At 35.4% G+C, this 20,959-nt stretch overlaps 1 protein-coding gene across 4 annotated transcripts in view; it reads right to left on the bottom strand.

The window, feature by feature from the left end:
• The window catches only part of LOC120350362 (rho guanine nucleotide exchange factor 12-like), an 84,847-nt gene that overhangs the window by 40,741 nt on the left and 23,147 nt on the right, over window positions 1–20,959 (bottom strand). The window lies entirely within an intron of this gene.

The raw sequence follows: 20,959 nt of genomic DNA, 5'->3' as shown, positions 1-20,959 counted from the left end.
AATACTTTTTCTCCCTCAGGAAAATTGCTGCCCTTGGCTTCGCCTCGGGCTTCAAACTTTTTCCCACAGGGAGAAAAAGTCGTACTTTTCACTCTAGATATACAAATAACTATTTCCACTGATCTCTTGATAATTTGTGTTATCCTTTGATTTGATTCCTTGACAGTAAAATTAATATAAAACTTATAAAACGTCCGAATCTATAAAACGAAATTACTATAGTAAATACCACTAGACAACTATAAAATATGGAGAGAGCCAACATTAGCATGACTATTCAATACACAGTGACTATGACATGACTATAGTGACTACTGTAAGTGGATTCACTCACTATAGATAGTGAATGATATGCTGATGTCATTGGTGACTTAATGTGATTCACACTTATGGAGCAAGATGAGGTGAAAAATAATTATGAGGAAAAGAGAGGTATTTTTGCAATAAAGTGAAGAGGCGACAGCCGTGGATTCGCTTATTTGATTAGCACTGAGATTATCATTTTGTGTCCTTCTCTTCCTCCTACTCTACTCCTTCACCTTCTTCTGCTTCTCTTTTTATTTTCATATTGCAAACTATGTGAGAGAAATCTGTAGATTTCTACGATTTCTGACGATTGGAGTCTCAATACAGAAAACTTTAAGAATGAAAATTCCTTTCAGCTTTGGGTTTTCCTTTCTCTAATTTGTCTTCTTTTCCCAATCACTCCTTTTTCTCTTCAGCTTTCTTCTGTCATCTTATTCTTCTCCTTCGATCCACTTCTTCATTTTTCCTTCTTCTCTCCCAGTATTCAGCTGTCTCCTCGTTTTCCTGTGATCTATAATGCTCCATCTCTAATATTTTCTTCTTCTTCCATCCTTTCAATTCTTAACATCTTATTTTCTATCTACATCTCATTCATTTTCTGCTTCTCCTTATTCCTCTTTTTCCTCGATTTTACTTCTGCAATTTTTGACATCTTCACTTCTCCTCCTCCTACTACTTCTCCTTTAATTGATTCTTTATTAAGTACATCATTAAAATGATAGGGAGAGAAAAAATAAGGTATGATTGTGCTATTCCTCTCCCAAATTTAGATAAGGTTACACATAGTCCGAAATAGTTCTCCTTCCACTCCGTCACCGTTTTCTCCTTCCATTCCATGTTTCCCTCTTTCTCTTATCACAATCATCTATTTTCTCAATCAATAGAATTCATTTTCTTCATCTCTCTTTTCATTTTCCTCCTCCTTCTTCCACTTCACATCATCAGTCAAAATTTATAGACAAAGTCTCGATTGACATAATTTTCTTCTTCGTATTCTGTTTCTCATCATCATTACTTACTCTCTCTGTTCATCAATGTTACTTCATTTTATTCCCTGTCTCCCATTACTTCTTCTCCGTCTACTTCTTCCAAAAAAATATAAATATATATATATATATATAATAAATTACATATAGCTCAACACAATATTCCACTTCAACACAATCATTTTCTTTACACCGAATATAGTAAACGGGAAGAAACGGATAGTGAATGGAAACTTAAAAGAAGAGATATTCTTATTCTTTTCTAGTTTTATTGTTTGTTACTTCTCAGTAATCTAAGAAAAGCCCTCGACCTCAGGTATAAACCGAGGAAGAGTGAACTGATTCAATCATCTGTGAGCTTGATCCAATCGAATTTGTGCCTTTGCACGATTTTTTCTTCTTCAACTTCTACTTCTTCTCCTCCTCCCCAATTATCTTTATTCGTTTGCTTCCTTCCTCCTACAACCCTTTCCACCTCCTTCACCAGCTACACCTTTCTATCCCCTCCTCCTCCTCCTCCTCCACCACCACCACCTACTCCTACTCCTTCCTAATATTACTAACATATTTCTATTTCCTATTAGCAAATCAGCAAGTGCAAACATGCATGCGGAGGTAGTAGTCGACGGACAGAGATGAAAGACAGGAGATGAAGAGGCGGATATGTGCCATTCAATCGGCTAATTCATTGTAAACAAAGATGATGATGATGAGACAGAGAAAGAGAGAAAAACTTGCATAAACACACACTCACTCACTCACTACTATACATTACAAAAGATGATGCAAACATCCTCCAATTAGAAAACTTTCTATTGAATAAATACAGCGGAGAGTATTCACCTTGAAGGACGAAGTCTGCCTTATATTATTCTCTTTGTAGAGATATTCATTACAAACTGTCGACATTGGTTGATATCAGTAATAGAAGGATGGGAAGCATTATGCGGAATACTGGAGTGAATCTCAAGATAGATTCCTCTTCTCTAGAGCTTCTAGTAGTTGGATGAGAAAATTTTTCCGAAGAAAGTTGGTAGAGAGATAAGAGCAGTTCATCATTTCTCACACATTTCTATCTATACAGCCGTTAAACCCTTATAATCAACTAGTAGATAAACATTTCTCTTTAAGGTTGGGTTATAATAATGGAGAAAAAATCAAGTGAGAACTAGTTAGATAACGAGCAAATTCAACTTGAAACGATCGTAGAAGTAAGTACGATTCTTAGGGCCAGACCACAACAAGCGTTTTTTATCAGGCGACAACCCAATCAGCTCATCGGAGAGCTTCCTTTCTGACTCTAAAACCGCCGTTTGTAAACAACTGGAATATGCTCTGGCCCTCGTAGACAAAGTTACAGTACATATTATGCTCCTCGATGTTTAATCATATAATTTACTAGAGAGAGGTGATTGTTTAGTAAACTAAACTGTTCTCAATTTTTTAATCAGTCAGTGATTATGACATTATGACAATTTCAAGTCAAAATGGAACCCAACTCAGCTTTACCTTTACTACACTACAGAAGGTATCTATTCTTTGTAATTATAACTGAAAGTGAGAGTATTTAGTTATTTATACCATTAGTTTTCGTTACAATTATCTAGTACTAGACAATGTCATCAAGATAATGGAATAGCTAGGCTTTTACTGCTATGGACCTATGTTCAATGAACTATTTTTTTCAAAAATTGTCAAATGAAACAATATTTATCCATACCACGGTGTAACAATCATAACAAAATGTGTTTACAAAGAGTGTCCAAAATTTGAAACCTGAAACAATTAATTTTTCCAAAAATGTGACAGCGTATTTTTCACTTGTATTTTTGTGAGGTTTTTATATACATATGTGCGATATCTGAAATGTGCGAGTATTTCAAAGTGTTGTTATATATTTCGTTATTATCTAAAATTATCAAAATATTTTAAATAATATTTAAATATTGCCATTTAAAAGCCAAATCCTAACCTCCCTAACTTTTTCTTTTACCTTTAAAACCTGATTGAACAGAGCCTTTTAGGTTATGTTAAAAAACTGCACAATTTGAAATATCGCAGATCTGAGCCACTCCCTTCTTGTCGATGGTAATGAATTTTTATTTTTATTCTGGAGATTTTCCATAACACAACACATTCTTAGATCATAGAAGTAGATTCTAGATTCTATTTCTTTACTCTCAGGGAAGTTTCATCTCTATAGATCATTCTTCTCTATAGACTCTCTTTCTATTGATAATAAAATAAGTAAATTGCAGATTCTACGTCTATTCTCTCTGGGTGTTTTAGACGAGATTGCACACTCACCGTGCAACAACAAGAACTGGGTGGAAGTGGTAAGTCAACTGCAGAATGCCGATGATGTCACACCTCAAAGAAGAAAATCCACTACACAAGCACACACATTCACACACAACCACAAAGAGACTCAACTGCTGTACTTGCTCTCTATACTGTCTTTAGACTGAATAGTTGTTCTGATACTCTGTTTAGTCTGCACTGGGTGACTCACTAGAGGCTGTCGTCGGTTGAGGACCGTGGGCAGTCACCAAAGAGCTAAATAATAGCTGGAGGTGGCACGTACTATACTAGACCAGGGTTCCACCTAATTTTGTTTGAATTTAAAACTATGTGAATAATAATATTGGAGGTGAGGATGAAAATGTTGTCTAGTATTAGTTAAAGATGATCCCTTCAGGTGCTGTCGATCTCTGTGTGGAAATGTGTATTTAAAAAATAGAAGAACCACTGCTGATTCAATCAGTGCTACCTCCAGTATGTTATTTTAGCTCAGTGGGCAGTCGCATTCTTTCTCTTTCTAATGAAGGAGTGTCAGCTGGTGACGACCCACTCACGCGTAAGCACCGGCACGGGCTCAAGACTTGTTTCCGAAATTCAGTCAAAACATGACATTGAAAATGATCCCAGCATCAATTTTGTGGTGATTCAAACAATTTCATTTGGAATTGATATGACAATTGACAACTCAATGATGATGTAAAGATGCTTAGTCCTCAAGGATTTTTTTGCTGAGGGTGATGCCCTCATGAGCCTTAGGCTTGTTAGGCGGATTATGATGAGACTAAGACTTGAGATGATATTGGGACATTAATTATTCTCATTATTATTGACTCAATGCGAGAATGGATTGCTATAAAGATTTGTACATATCTTGACCTGTCTCAACATTAGAATGAATTGAACAATAAAAAACATATTTTGCAAATGACATATCTGTTCCTGATGTTTTTTATATGTTATATTGTGACACGATGAGTTAATCAGGAATTATATAAAAATAAAAAAAATTGGTGATTACAAATAGTTCTATAAGTTGAAGGTATTACGTAGAATCATATACTAAAAAATCGAATATTGAATAAGGATTATATTTTTTACACAGTCTTTCTTTTTGGTTTAAAATTGAGTCAAATTCTGCTTAGCATAGCAGAACAGACAAGAACGGTACAGATAAGAGCAAGAGAGAAAAATGATCCGCCTATCCTTGTCCTTCCGCCTCCTCTTCTTCCTTTAGCAACACTCTTTCTCCGCCCCCCTCATCGTCGACATCATTCACAAATCCACCTTTTCCTTCTGCAGCGAGAGTCACTAAAATCTATCAGCAATCCACATGAATGAATTCAATGCTTCCCATTCAACCAATGCTGTCAGTTAAAAGTGAATCTCACAACACACGTTTAGGGTCAAGGCTCTTCTAGTGCCGTTCTTGGCCATTCACAAATTTACTTACACCATTGTAGCTACAGTACTATGAATCATAAGCATACAACAACTGCTTATGACAGCACCAAAAATAGATGCGGTTTTCTATTGTACAGTGGGAAAACCTTCAATCTCTAGGACGGTGTACTTTACAGATTTCAAGCTAGATTCAACTAGGATTGACCATTGTAACGGAAACAAAAAATTGTTATAATTAGATGATCGCATTGTGGATTGGCATTTTAAATTCATTTATGTAGCTGTTTTACACTTAAGTGTCATTTATTTCACTCTATTTTATACTAGCTTACCCGGCGAACTTCGTACCGCCAAAAAGTCAATGTATCTCATGTCACACTTGACTTTATTTGGTGAATCATGAAATTTATCTGACAATCAATATTTTTATTTACATCTCAATACGGACTTCCTATGTGCTTAAAACTACCGTTTAAAGGTTCGAACCCACTAGAACGTACCAGACACGGACCGTGTCAGACCATGCCAGGCACGTAAAATAACAACTATGCCCACTACACCGGATCAACAGCGGTCTATGCCAGTACATTACGCGTATGGTACGCGTATGATACGGGTATGATACGCGTATGATACGCGTATGATACGCGTATGATGCCCGGTCAGAAGTTGTTGGGAACGCGTCAGTTAGCAAGAGAATGTAGCGGTGAACTGGTTACCAACGCGGTGCATACGCGGTTACAACGGGGTTTGCAGGCGTCACGTGCCATGCAAGGACCGTTCCGTCACAGACAAAATATACTGGCCGACAAATGTTGACCTGGACGTGCATGGCACGCTCCGTGCTTGGCCGGTGACGGAACGGTCTAATGGGTACATTACATATCAAATGATGCAAAGAATATTTTTTTGCATGTGTCGGTACGGGCACGGTCATGGTATGATACGTTCTAGTGGGTTCGGACCTTTAAGGTTCGAACCCACTAGAACGTATCATACCATGACCGTGCCCGTACCGACACATGCAAAAAAATATTCTTTGCATCATTTGATATGTAATGCACCCATTAGACCGTTCCGTCACCGGCCAAGCACGGAGCGTGCCATGCACGTCCAGGTCAACATTTGTCGGCCAGTATATTTTGTCTGTGACGGAACGGTCCTTGCATGGCACGTGACGCCTGCAAACCCCGTTGTAACCGCGTATGCACCGCGTTGGTAACCAGTTCACCGCTACATTCTCTTGCTAACTGACGCGTTCCCAACAACTTCTGACCGGGCATCATACGCGTATCATACGCGTATCATACCCGTATCATACGCGTACCATACGCGTAATGTACTGGCATAGACCGCTGTTGATCCGGTGTAGTGGGCATAGTTGTTATTTTACGTGCCTGGCATGGTCTGACACGGTCCGTGTCTGATACGTTCTAGTGGGTTCGAACCTTTAATCAGTAAACAATTTTATCACCGAGTGACGTGTTTATTACAGCTGGTAAGTTCATATGCTAAATCACAACATGATCTTGAATCATGATGATCTTCCTGTTCTACGTTAGCCGCTCGGCCGATAATTTCGAAATCATAAGTCTGTAAAATGGATTAATAAATAATTATTATTAGCCTCCCTATTTCTGGTCAGAAACCTTCCACAATATTCACACAACATATTCCCAAAGTTTCATGCCGTTCTGTCAAGTATAGTTTTCGAGTCTATAGAGAACAAACACACTAACAAACAAACACACAAAAAGACATTCATTTTTATATATAAAGATAATTGTTGTATCTGATAGCACCAGTAATTGATAGTTTTTTATTGTACAGTGATAAGACCCTCAATATTTAGAGCAAAGTCTTTCTACAGATCAGACTGGCTTCATGAAGAATTGATCATTATAATAAGAAGCATTTTTACAATTTATAAGATCGCATGTGGATCGAAATGGCAGAAGGCAATGAAAAATAAGAACAATAAAGCAGATAATTGTCAGAAAAAAACAACAAAAACGAAACATCATGGCTGATAGTGAATCTCACTCTAGATATATGACAGGGATAGGGTAAATGACAAAACCCTCAACCCCAAACAAACAACCCTTAATAGAACTATGAAATGGGTTTCAAAATTAAAAATCACACTACCCTATATTATGCGGTTGAAGGTTATTCATTCGGAAGGGATGTTTATGTTCAAAAAAGGGGTTTGTAACATGATAGGCTGCGGTTACACGATCAATAACAAACACCCTGTGACCACAAAAAAGTGAGAATATTAGGACCGGAACAAGCTATTATAAAAAAACAGACTGCAAACTGAGAGTCAACAGAGCAGGAAACATTTTCCTGTGGTTCCGTGGTTTTTTTCTAGAGAGACCTAATTCAATTTATTGTAAGTCTCTAAGAGTTAATTAAACCTAAATATTGTTATCATATATTAAGATAGTGTTTTTATTATGTACTAGCAGGTAACCCGTGCTTTGCACTGCGAAAATTCTGTATTGTAAAATGCAATCTCCTTATGTCCAGGAAACCTGGATAAAAAATATAATAATTAGTCAATATTTTGTCGAAATTACTTGGATGATTTTCAACAGATTTGAAAATTCTCAAAAAAAAATGAATTTGATTTGTCTCGAACCCGCAACCTTTGATTCATGAGCCGCACGTCCTATCAATTACGCTTGTACACTTGGAGAAAGCTCTGTTTGCTAGGCTTTTATTGTTGCATAAACTTTGAATTAAAAATTGGATTAATTTGTTTCAATTATTAAATAAAAATTGATTGATTAATGAAAATAAACCTATATCCATCCTTGGCAAATTAAAAATCCTATGTAAAATTGCAAGTTAATCAGTTCATTAGTTCATGCGTCAAATGTGTATTTCCTAACCCGAACATGTCAATTCCTTCCTTTATATTATATTAATAGATAATATTATTCGTAAAATCTAACTGAATGCATCTTAAGGTGCGTACTGATATACGCGCCGCGAACATGAGCAATTTATTCACTTTTAATCAGCTGACTATATCTGTATTTTTACAGAAACAGTAAGATACAGATATAAAAAGCTTGGCATCAGCTGATTAAAAGTGAATTGCTCATGTTCGCGGCGCGTAAATCTGTACGAACCTATAGATAGACGATTAGATAATCTATTGTCATTAAAACAGATGTTTCCTTTCAAAACCTATGACCGAAGAGGTGATTTGAAGTTATGAAATAACTAAATAAATATAAATACTTTCGATTTATGGGTTGTTTCAAATGTAGTTTCGAATTTTGAATTCCTCAAAAGTAGGGTGATTTCATCTTTTGTGGATTCCGAACGCGTTCCAAGGCACTGGATCCAATCTTCAGTGTACTGGACTTTGCTACCTTGATACTGTTAATATTTGAACATTGTACGTCCTACTATGTGAAAATGTATTAATTTAATGTTGAATAATGGAAGAGATATGAATAAAGTTGACACTTTATTAGATAAAATCAAACAATAATTAAAATTTAGTTGCAGTTGCAGAGTGAAAAGAAGATCCCTGAGTCGATTTGCTCCTTCCACAGCATCAAGACGCTACTATGCGTAGCAAGCAAGCAATAGCATTGTTGATTCAGTTGATTTGTATTTTTGAGTCAACCAGCCAGCATGCCGTGATTCTATAATTTATAAGAAATGCAATAGTCAGACAAGCACCCTCCCGCACTGATTGTAAGGTTAATTGAATAACTGAACAAAATTACATTGTCTAAGTTTGAATTACTTTACGGGATTTATTACCTTAGTTTCGAGTATTATTAGTCAATTATTTCTAAGAAAAAATATTTTCACTCTAAACGTCATTACTTTATGAATACAGTATACTTAGCTTATGAATTACATTGGAAAAAAAAATAGAACAGAAATCAAAAAACAATACAGATTGAAGTGGACAAATCAACTGCGTCGTATGCCACCAACTCGTCTTCCACTACAAGCTTGGAAGTTGCAGTTGGATGGAAAAAGAGACGTCGGAAGAACGAGGAAGCGGTGGACACCGGAACAGGCTTTACAAGCCTAGACCATGATGGATGATGATGATGATGATGATGATGATGATGATGATGATGAAAAAGTTTAGTCCTCCTCACCAAACAAATCGAATAATTCGTACCAAAAATCATTCATACACAGATACACTGTGTTTTACACAGTAGTGTAATGTGTTTTACACTAGCTAGTGTAAATGAAAGAAGAGGATAAAAAACGAACCAAAATACAAGTGAAAATAAGCGACTGATGAAATTTCCTGAAAATGTGCTGTATTAACGGAAATTTAATATTGTCGACTTGAGTTTAGTTCCGAAATAAAATCAGCAGAGAATATTCTAGTCACTGCTATTCCAATTTCCGAATCTCTTGTGCGAAACAACCGAATTCGAGAATGAATTTCCCATCCCCCAAACACCTTTCACATTTGAAACAATAATTTCCTACACACAATTGGTTACTGTGTCCAGTCTGAACTAGTTCACTCAATCAAACGTTGGCCACTTGAATTGCTATCATGGGATCCACTTTGAGCTATCAGCATTGGTTAAATGGAAGAATTGATGTAATTTATGAGGATTACTCTCAGTTTGATGCGAATCTCGCAATAGTGCATTCTACCAGAGACAAATAATCAAGGTATCTTTAAATTAATAATTTTATTGAACGGTATCTTAACTCTATGATAATACACACTTTTTGGAATCTATATGAAATTCTGTCAAGTCAGCATTATTTGAATGGGAAGCACTGATGTTGTTGAGTGAGAAATGCTGACAGTTTTTAGTGAATCGCACTGTAGAAGTTTACGACCTCAAATGCAACAGAAAAAAGCCCAGCACAGTTTTACGTCGGCCTACGACAAATAATAATAAGACAATTTGCAAATCGCCAGCTATAAGTAGGTCAACTTGCTCTACAGCGTATCTAGCTGACTGGAAAAAGATGGTGAGATGGATGAGTTCAGTGGAGGAATAGTGATAACGACAGTGAGACGATTCACCAACCTTCTTTTCCAATGAAGGAATGTGGAATACATTAATGAGGAAAAATGAATTCATCCAGCTTATTAGAGAGAAAGAGAGAAATGAAAGGGGGGGAAAGAGAGAAATGAATAATATAATAAAAGCAGGAAAAATGATAAACATTCAGCTTATACGAGAATAAGAGACAGTGGAAGAGAGAGATAGTAGGAGGGTGAGGGAAGGAAAGAGAGAGATATATGAATACAAGCAGAGGAAGAGTAAGAAAGACAGACGATTCATCAATCTTCTTTTACCACTGGAGAATGTTATGTGGAAAGCATTAACGAAGAAAAATGAAAATTGCCAACCTACAAAGGAGATAGTAATTTAAATCAGGATAATCTACCCAAGCCTAGGGATAAAGCGTACTTTCTGCAGACACAAACAATCAGGTTGATATGGTTTTAATATTATGAGATACGATTTCCTCTGAGCCAAATTTCTTTCGCGATGACCTGAATATCATAATTACAAGCTTTTGATCTGCTGATATTTGACATTAATTTCTTCATGTAATTATGGTAAATCATATTTTGCTCGTACTCTCTTGATGTTATGCATATATTAAGCTATTACCACAGAGGAGAACAAATAGATACTTAACTTTTTATCTCTTTGCTATTACTCTTGCTAATTAATTTAAATAGGATGGAAAATCCGCCTGCACTACCATCAACAAAACATGGAAAGTTAAGTCGAGTTCTCTGAAACGCTTTTAATTAGTGGACAGAGTTTAAATATTGGCTAAATTCAACTTCTAATTCGCATGTGTATATCAACTATCATTGGAGATATCGACTTAATGTTTCAATTCTTTAATTTAAAAAAGTCGATATCTTAAAAAAAAAGCTGAGATACAACTGCGCCTTGGTACTAGGATTTTACCTAAATGTTTTAGAGCATCAATAGTCAAGTACAAGCACTTAAAATGAAGAGATTTCTCTGAAAAAAAAAACGGAAAAGTTTTCCGTTTCAGTTTCACTCGATCTCACAGTAACTCTCTCCTTCTCTCTCTCTCTATCTCTTTAAGAAACTTCTAAACACAAAAAGCTCAGCACGCGCCATCAAATAATACCCTCTCACAAGCCCTGTCTCTTTCTATTTCTTATCAGTCTTTGAACTTGAACCACTCGATATCGTTTTCTGCAAACATGCGCATCGATTACGCACCTGCTCCTATTCTACGAGAAAGAGAATAATGAATAACAAGAGAGAATAATGATTATTCATCTTCACATAAAATACATAATTTGAAATGTTTACTATAAAAAATAGAGAACATTTTCATGTTACTGGAGATTGATGTTTTGAATTGTTTAATTTTCAGATTGGTTTCTGCGGACTTGGCGCAGATTTAACGCCTCGTGAGACCGGATTTCTCATGTGTAATGTTGTAACAACCGGAACTAGGTACTTTCATAGTTTTCTTCAAATACGTTATTCTATCATGCCATATTTTTATGATCATAGCATCTATTTTATAAAATTATTCATATTTTTATAAAAATGATTGTTTTTGACCAGTTTACTTGATAATCATCTCAGTTATCTAGAGATCTAGTGATTAATAATGCTGAAAACATCCAAAATTAGTTTTTATTATTATTTTAATAAATAATTATTTTGAAAAAAATTACAATACGGACATCTACTCCAATATCACCTCCTTTATTACATGAAAATTTGAAAATCCAAAGCAGGTACATGAATTTAATGTTGTTGAGAATCCCAGGATTATGTTGCACCTCAATATGGAGACATAATATTATGAGAAATCCAAAATAATAAGAGGGTTTCCAACAGCCAAGGAAGACTTATTATTGACAGAGACAATAAATAAAATTAATGGTATCTTTACTCTATAGTATTTGTATGTAGTTATGTTATGTTTTGTTGCAGGTTAAGAGAAAAACGATAGTTAAACTAACTCACTGTATTTTATCAAATAATTATAGTATGGAAAAATAATTATTATAATAATATTGAAAATTATTACAGAAATGAATCAACTTGGAGTAAATCCGAATTACAAGTAGAATAACAAATTATTAATACAGAGCAGATGAAAAACATATATTACAACTCAAATAATTAAACAACGGAGAAATATATATTAAGTAGTATAACATTTTTGTAGGGGATAAATGAGAAGTATGAACTAATTCTTACAAGAATGAAAAAGATGAATGAATGAGTCAACTTTCAGAAATAACGTTTCTTGTTTTATTTATGCATAGAAAATTGAAATTAAATTCTATTTAAGCTTGATGAGCTGGTTAAGTAAAAATTATATTTAAACTGTCAGCATTCCTTATAAATATAACATACATGCTTCCCATTCAACAATGCTGACGGTAGGAAGTGAATCTCGCTATACCTTGTATATCTTCATAAGTATTTATTTTGAATAAATAAATAAAAAAATCAATAAATAAAATCTCTAGCATGTTTTAGTGAGCAATCAATGGTTCACTGCTGCCTAAAAGGTGTCCCCCTCCAGTCATCATCCCCTTAGCGGCTTTACCCGAAATAGACGGGTAAAAATAAACATCCGGAGAATATGGTTGCTTTTCAACTGGTGTCTAGTTTAATTCTTTCTTATTAACTTACTGAACTTTCATGACAAAAAATGGTGATTGAGGTAAAATAAGAATAGTTTTTCATTTTTTTTCAAACTTGTTTCCAAATTTTTAATTTCCAACGCATATTTCTGACAAATTTACTTCTTCAATAAATAAATATCACTGCAATCACAACCGAAAATTCAAACACTGAATTTGAGACAGCATCAATAAAAGGCCAACTATGAAGCAAATGGACTTACAACGTGCAGAGCAGAGCATAGCAAGCAACAACGTAAAGCAAGATCTGAGAAGCGACCTGACTGACGCAAGGGTCAAGGCTGCTGGTCCACTGCTCCATTCACAGTTCCATCCATCAAACAATAAACACATTCTATAGAATAAGATTCACTCTGAACTGTCACCAGTCCTTATATATAACACCATTGCTTCCCATTCAACCAATGCCGACAGTTTAGAGTGAATCTTCCAACTTTTAGGTCCTACTTCATTACTCTGGCTCCATTCACAGTTCATCCCATTCCACTTTCACTCTTGCCAATTTATTCCAAGTTACTTTGAGTTGTCTAGTACGAGTCAAACAATAAGTCTCTACAATCAAAGTACTACAAATTGAAAATATAGTAATTTTATTTATTTAGCATTCGACAATTTCTACTATATTCAACTTGAAAGAATAAGACGTTGATGTTGTCAACTTTGATAATATATTCAACTTAGTTGATAATAATAAAATAAAATGATTTGTGGACCATCAGATGAATTAATGGATATGATTAAATTATACAAATAAAATAACATGAGGTGTGGGTCGGTGAATGGGTGTTGGATAGAATTGAATAGATCGTTTCTACTGGTTGAAACGAAGTCGAATTTTTATAACCAACCTATGTCAGGATTGCTACTCTCTTACTGAGTAGCTTGTGATTGGTTGAATTATCTTTTACTCAACTCCCATTGGCTGGCTATCGGCATGACGATAAAATTGCTAGTCTCTCATTGGTTAGCTTCTGATTGGCTGACTTGAATCTTACTCAACTCGCATTGGCTATCGCCATGACGACAAAATTGCTAATTTCTCATTGGTTAGTTTGTTATTGGTAAAATTCTCTCTTACTCACTTGCTTATGTACCTCCATTGGCTGTTGCCCTGACGGAAGAATTGCTACTCCTTCGTGATTGGTTGAATGCCTACTTACTTAAGTCATGCTAATCATACTTAGTCATCGCCAGAATTCTTCAATTTTCAAATAAATAATTTGTGATAGTTTCAAGTAGTTTATTCGACATTGTTAATTTTTTAGTCAATTCATTTCAATAGAATTGCTAAATAACAGGGTTTCTTCAGGCTATAATCTGTCCACCTTCTGAATTCAAATCGAATTGGTCTCTCAAAAACAGCAGCACTTGCTCTTGGAAATGACAAATTCTCTACAATTTTTGCTACGAAAGATGTCTACATACGTGCATTACTCAATTACATAGAGTGGGGATCCATCCTATGGCCATATTACCGATAGCTCAAGGCTCCGTGGAGTTTCTTATAGAGGTATTTCGTAGAGAATTATTTTCTATCTAAAGAAATATTGAATATTTTTTCAAATAATAAAGGTATTTGCTAATAGAGCTGAACGTGGGTGTTCATCAATGTGGTCATCAACGTTGATGTTCATACAAATCAAATTTCGAAGGTGAACTTTCAATCACTGTTGTTACATTGCTCTATTGTCCTATAACTTACATTTTACGGGTTTCTGTTAACTGTACATCGTCCACCATTCAGTACGAAAGTCCACGCTATCAGCTACAGGTTTGAAATAGCATAAGGGAAAATGTTGGAATGGAGATAGAATAGGACAAAATGTTGTTTCACGTAAACAAAATGCATGTTAAATGTAGTCAAAACTACTAGAACCAATTTTCATCAAAAAAAATTTGAAATTTTTGACGCTCCAGTGTACTACACAGAATTTCCCATCATTGACAACACAGTCAAATGAACGAAAATTACACAATCCAAATTCTTGGACAATCAAAGAACAATCAGCACAATGATACATTGGACAATAAATCCATCAACATCAACAACATATTGCACACATTACAATTCAAACTGTGTATCTTGCATGAATGTACAGAAACAATACAATCGAACTTGCCCAACAAGGAGAGTAGTATGAAGGAAACGTTTTTCTTGTCTTCTCCTTTCTTTCCTTCCTTTCTCCTAATAGCTACCATTCGGATGCCAGCCGCGGCATATTACTACATCTGAGTAATTACATCCTTAATAGTGCTTCTTCACAGGAGGGAAACAGCCCAAGATCTTTGCATCTGATACTTTCATTGTCCAATTACTGCAATACTTCAGGAGTAATTGAGGTGAATGACAGTTGTAAATAGTTCAACTTGGATGAAGTTAGCATAGTGGATGTGAAACATGGAATTTGTTCAAACATGAGGACTGTCCATAGGACATGCTATTATGATTATGACATCTCATTTTTCATTATTATCTACATTATCTTTCATTATATTAGAAACTTATAATATTGTTTTATTATATGTTATCTAGGTAGACCATAAATAATAATATGATGAAAACAGTAAGACTGTTGAAAATGATTGCTAGACGGTCGAAAGTACTTCAGTCAGTAAGTAAAAGTTTTGAATTTTTTACTCAATATTTGACTGCATGTCGTGTTTAAATACATAGAAAAAAGTGTGTAATACATCGCAGCTCGGAATGGATCAAGAAACCATCACCTTTAAAACAGTAAGCTTTCTGCTTACAATCTTTCATTCAAGTTAATAGATTCTATGAGTCAAGATAATTTAATTTTTTAATTGCCCAAGATAATGAAGCTGTAATTAAAAACCCCTCTCATTTTTACTTTCCTTGCCCTATTACCATAGGTAAGGGAAGTATTGCTTTCAAAAAATTAAGATACCCTAATTTCATGTTTTCTACACGTTTCAAGGTCCCCTGAGTCCAAAAACATGATTTTTGGGTGTTGGTCTGAGTGTGTGTGTGTGTGTGTGTGTGTGTGGTGTGTGTGTGTGTTGTGTGTGTATGTCTGTGAACACGATAACTCCATTCCTAATTAACCGATTGACTTGAAATTTAAAACTTAAGGTCCTTATACCATGAGGATCCGACAATAAGAAATTCAATAAAATTCAATTCAAAATGGCGGAAAAAATGGAGGATAATGGCTGAAAACCCATGTTTTTCACGGTTTTCTCGAAAACGGCTCTAACGATTTTCTTCAAATTTATACCCTAGATAGCTATTTATAAGCCCTATCAACTGACATGAGTCTCATTTCTGGGAAAATTGCAGGAGCTCCGTGAGAATTAGGAGCTTCATGAGAATAATGAATTTTGTTAAATTTCTATCACGATTTTCTCAAAAATGACTTGAGCGATTTTTTCAAACTCATACCCTGTATAGTTATATATCAGCTCTCTTAACTAGCATGAGTCTCATCCCTGAGAAACTAACAGGGGGTCCACCCCATCCTTGAGAAATTTACTTTGTTACCTCCTTCTCGTGCGTGAGGTAGGTAGGTAGAGCAGTTATTCAAAAGAATATTTTATTTGTAGAACAGCTGTTTTGACAACTTTTAAAAAATCCTCAAATTTCATAATTCAAACAAAGGAAAATGTACTCTGAACACAATAAAAGTAGTATAATCGTAGTTTTAATTATTTAGCCGCCAATCGGCATAATGTTATTCCCCTAAATTATCCTCGTTTAAGAATGAGGCTTAATGAGCAAAGAAAGTTGTGTGAGTGCGCCACACCAGATTTTTTTGTCATGAAAACAAAAATTGAGTAGATTGTGTACGATAATATACCTCTATCTTCTCACTATCTTCATAATTATGGAGGAAATACTGAAAAACGAGTGATGCCATTTTCCGGTAGGAACATATACAACAGAGAATCTTGTTATATTTTTCAGTAGTCTTTTGCAGTAATTTTTGACAAATAATTATAGAAAACCATAAATTTCAAGAATGAAGATGGAGAATGGTAGCAAATAAAATTTATGACAAGTATATGAATCTCAAGAGCAATAAACAGCAAGAGAAAACCGAGTCGAAGAAGAATATCTTGGTTGGCAAAAATGAGGAAGTGGTTCGATAAAACATCAGTAGAGCTCTTCCAAATCACAACTAACAAAATCAAGATAGCCATGCTGATAGCCAACATCCGGATTGGATAGGCACTTAGAGAAGAAGAATATGAATCTCAGTGAAACTTATTTGTTAAAGTAAACAGATTGAAAAATTTCAATAGACTAACACTATAATGAATAAATTCACATCCAAAAACCAGAACTTGAATGTAGTGTGAAAATCTGAACTAGTTTCTATTTAATAATTAATAAAGAATAATTGCATAGTACCCTTTTGTTTCGGAGTGATCCGTGGTCTAGTGGATAGAGTGCTTGCGTAGCAGCATAGAGATCCTGGGTTCAAACCCTCTTAATACCAAAAGTTTTTTAACCATATCACTCCCGTGTTATCGGATGGGCACGTTAAACTGTCGGTCCCGGCTGAAGTATGACAGTCGTGAGGCCCTTTGAAGGCTTAATTATATATTCAGGCGGTGGGACCTTGCCTCAAGGGACTCCCCACCAAAAAAAGCCATACGAATTTACTTTACTTTTACCCTTTTGTTTTTAATATAATATAACTTGTTTTATATAAAACACAACAACAACAAACAAAACTATTTAATAGTTTCGGCATTTCCAATCCATTTTCAAGTTTTCCTTAAATGAACTATTATTTATTAATTTATTTAAAAAGGGAACAAATTAATTGCTTGTGTCACATCTAAAGTGATTATCGCTTTAAAATGACGACATTCATTACCTAATAACAACAATGCTGCCATAGACGAATGATGTTCGATACTAACGGTATCTTTCCTCTATGAAGATACCTATTCAAACAAAGCTGATAGTTTAAAGTGAATACAGTATCACTATAACACAATTTAACTCTCTCTGATGAAGAGAAAAAGTCGAATAAATATCAGATTAGTAGATAATGTACAGAGAAATATTTCGAATGTATTAGCGACATAAAAATGGGTCTTTCTGAACTCTTTAGTTAACAACTCCCCACCATGGCCGACCCCCAATTTTTGACACAACCACGCTACGACTGCCACTCACAACTACTCTGTGGTCGGATGCTGGGTGCAGACGTTATTTGCAAGATTCCCCATCATGGCCGACCCCCAATTTTTGACACAACCACGCTACGACACTGAATTCTATACTAGTTAGTATAGAGTTCACTGCGCTACGACTGCCACTGACAACTACTCTGTGGTCGGATGCTGGGTGCAGCCGTTATTTGCAAGACGCGGCGGCGGCGGCCATCACACCACCAACCATAACCATAAATTACTCCAGTCATACTCACTTTCAACCGTCAGCATTTCTTATATGAATACTACCCATTCAAACAGTGCTGGCAGTTTGGAGTGAACCTGACTGTCATAGATCCGACAGGGATAAGCCAGACCACTCGAGACGCGGTGCTTACTTCAAATTCACACGACAACACCATCATAATACTCTGTGCTCTCTGTGCTCTCTGTGCTATGGTTTGCTGCAGTACAACATGACAACGAGGGCTTATTCCCACGCTTCAGTCCAACATTACACTGCTTCTAATTGAGACGAGTGCAGATGGACTCTACTATACGGTACATACTGCATCTGCTATACTATACATTGGAGCTCAGCATCCAACCTGACTGCTGTTTACCGAGGGTTTCGAAGTATTAAAGCATTAAATGCTTTACAAATTTTACTAAAGTAAGGTAGAGAGACCTTAGATCTAAATCTAAATGACTAGCACAGATACAAAATATAAGCCCAGATACAGATTATTGTCTAGTGAGCCTCCGGGCTGGAGAACTCGCTCAAAATGCCGCTGATATACTGTCACCTGACCTATTGAAAGCAATTGAAAATCAAGAGAAATAGTTCAAGTTACATTGAGTTATTCATTGCATTTAATCGTGGCTTACAAGAATTCTTTAGGGTCCAAATGCCAAGAATCTTGTAGGCCACGATGCAATTAATAATCCAGCTGACAGCTGATTTTTAACAATAAATTGGTATTCATTTTTCCAATGTTATCTTGTTTCCTGTTACATCATCAAAGAAGACGAAGGAGAAAGACAATTTTCTTGGCCAACGAATTCAATCTGTAGGTCTACTATGGTTCAAAGAATATGTGTTGAAAATTAGAATATGATGATGATGGAAGAATTCAAAAGTTATCGTCGAACACACAAACGGACGACTCTGGCATCAAGTCAAAAGTAGAAACTCGCTGCGCTTGTTGAACCAGGAAATGTTTTCTCATATTATTTCAGATTAAAAGGGCACCCTGACATTACTCTCCTAGTGTATTTTGTATAAATCTTTCACAATATTATTGTGCGGACATAATTGTGTATGAACAATTTGCAATCTTTAACCTCAACTTAGTTTCCGTTCGTTTTACAGCCGCTTCGGAAAACGGAGCTGCAAAAAGTCAAACGTTTTCGCATGTTCCACTCACTACTGGAAGATATATAACCCATATCTACAACACAACACGCAACTGCCTGTTCTCGTGCTTTGGGAGATGGAACGGATGTAAAACAACTACACTCCTACACCATGAAGCTGTAGTGAAATCCACGTTATAATAGAAGTTGAGAAAGATAAGAGATTCTCATAAAAAATATTTTTTCTTGAAGAATAAAATATAATATTGATTATAATATTACATCAGATACACCGGTATCTTCTATTCTCTATAGAAGGCAGTGGCAAGGCAGAGAATTGGCAACGCTGTTCTCCTATCTTTCTCCACTGACTAGAAGGTGGACCTCACTACAGTAGCCACACAGGGTGCAGTCAGCAGACCCATTACGGTTTTACGGTAGGCAGTTAGGAAGTCTGCAATACCAACAACAGCAGCAGCAGCAACAAACGGAGCCTCATTGTTCACAGCTGATCGGTTTTCGGGTGTGAAATCGGCACGCCCATCCCCATCCGTGAACGACGACTGCTTAACCACGTCGCTTAACTCGCAATGGCTTGCTAACAGCCGACTGCAGACTATGTCAGTGCTTTCAACGAAACAATTTGCTGCACAAACTTCTAGAGCTGTAAAACCTTTTGTCAAAACTTTACACCGAGAGACTCACTAAAAAGTAGCCCCGAATTTCAAACTAAACATATCTGATCTCTATTCAATATTGGTACAGTCACATTGGGAACTACTGAACTTCCTTCCCCAAAAGAGCAAGCTCGAGCTTGGAAAAATATTTCCCTATGGAAATTAGGGATCAATGGATTTGATTTGCACATTCATTCATCAATTTGGGTTCAATTTTCAATTAAAAAATTGAATGACTGGAATTGTTCAAAAGATAGTTGAGAAACTGAATGAAAATGACTATTTCACTCAATAATGTAAACTTTACAAAATTTAATTTCAAGTCGAAAATTTACAAAATGTCAACACTACTGATTCACTAAAAGCACAATGATAGATATATTAGAGCAAGATCGATTTCCTATTTGATAGAGATAGCCTATCCTATGCTTTTCCATTTCAAAAGTTATAGTGTGTTAGAAGTTATACGTTAGAAATTAAATATTAATATAAAGTATTATTTTCTCTATGGTTACGTGTAGAGAAAAGAATCTCCTCTTCAACGCCATTTCCTGGTATGTTATTAATGGTAGAAGGCTATTGATCATATTTTAGCAGAACACTTTTTGGGAAAAACTAATTGCCGTGTACAGAATGGTTGACGTCACACATAGATAACTTGATTCTACACAAACTTTGACCATTGTAGATTCCTAGATGTAGCTTTTCAAATAATTCATGTTCATCTTCACGTTTACATTTCCTATGCACTTACTATAATTCACGTTATTTTTGTTCACGCTTATTTTTATCAAGTAGAAATTCAATTTGAATTCAAGTTTATCAATGCAGAATTTGTATCGTTTATCAGTGCACAATTTGTATTATTGTATAATTCAATATTTACAGCCTCATTATTTTATCAAAGTAGAATTTCAATTGAAATAGTTGACCAACGCTAATTGTTAACAAAGTAGAGTTTCACAGATAAAAATCCAATTTTATCAATGCACAATTTTCTAATCACTACCATCCATGATTGCTATCAGAATTTAGGGACTAATGATTATTAAATACTGATGAATCAATAATTAATACACATTTGAAGACTTGATGAATATAAAACTCTCGATACAAAATTCAAG

The sequence above is a fragment of the Nilaparvata lugens genome, chromosome 3 (genome assembly GCF_014356525.2).
Source record: "Nilaparvata lugens isolate BPH chromosome 3, ASM1435652v1, whole genome shotgun sequence".
Taxonomy (NCBI): domain Eukaryota; kingdom Metazoa; phylum Arthropoda; class Insecta; order Hemiptera; family Delphacidae; genus Nilaparvata; species Nilaparvata lugens.
This window is presented reverse-complemented; position numbering and strand designations above follow the sequence as displayed.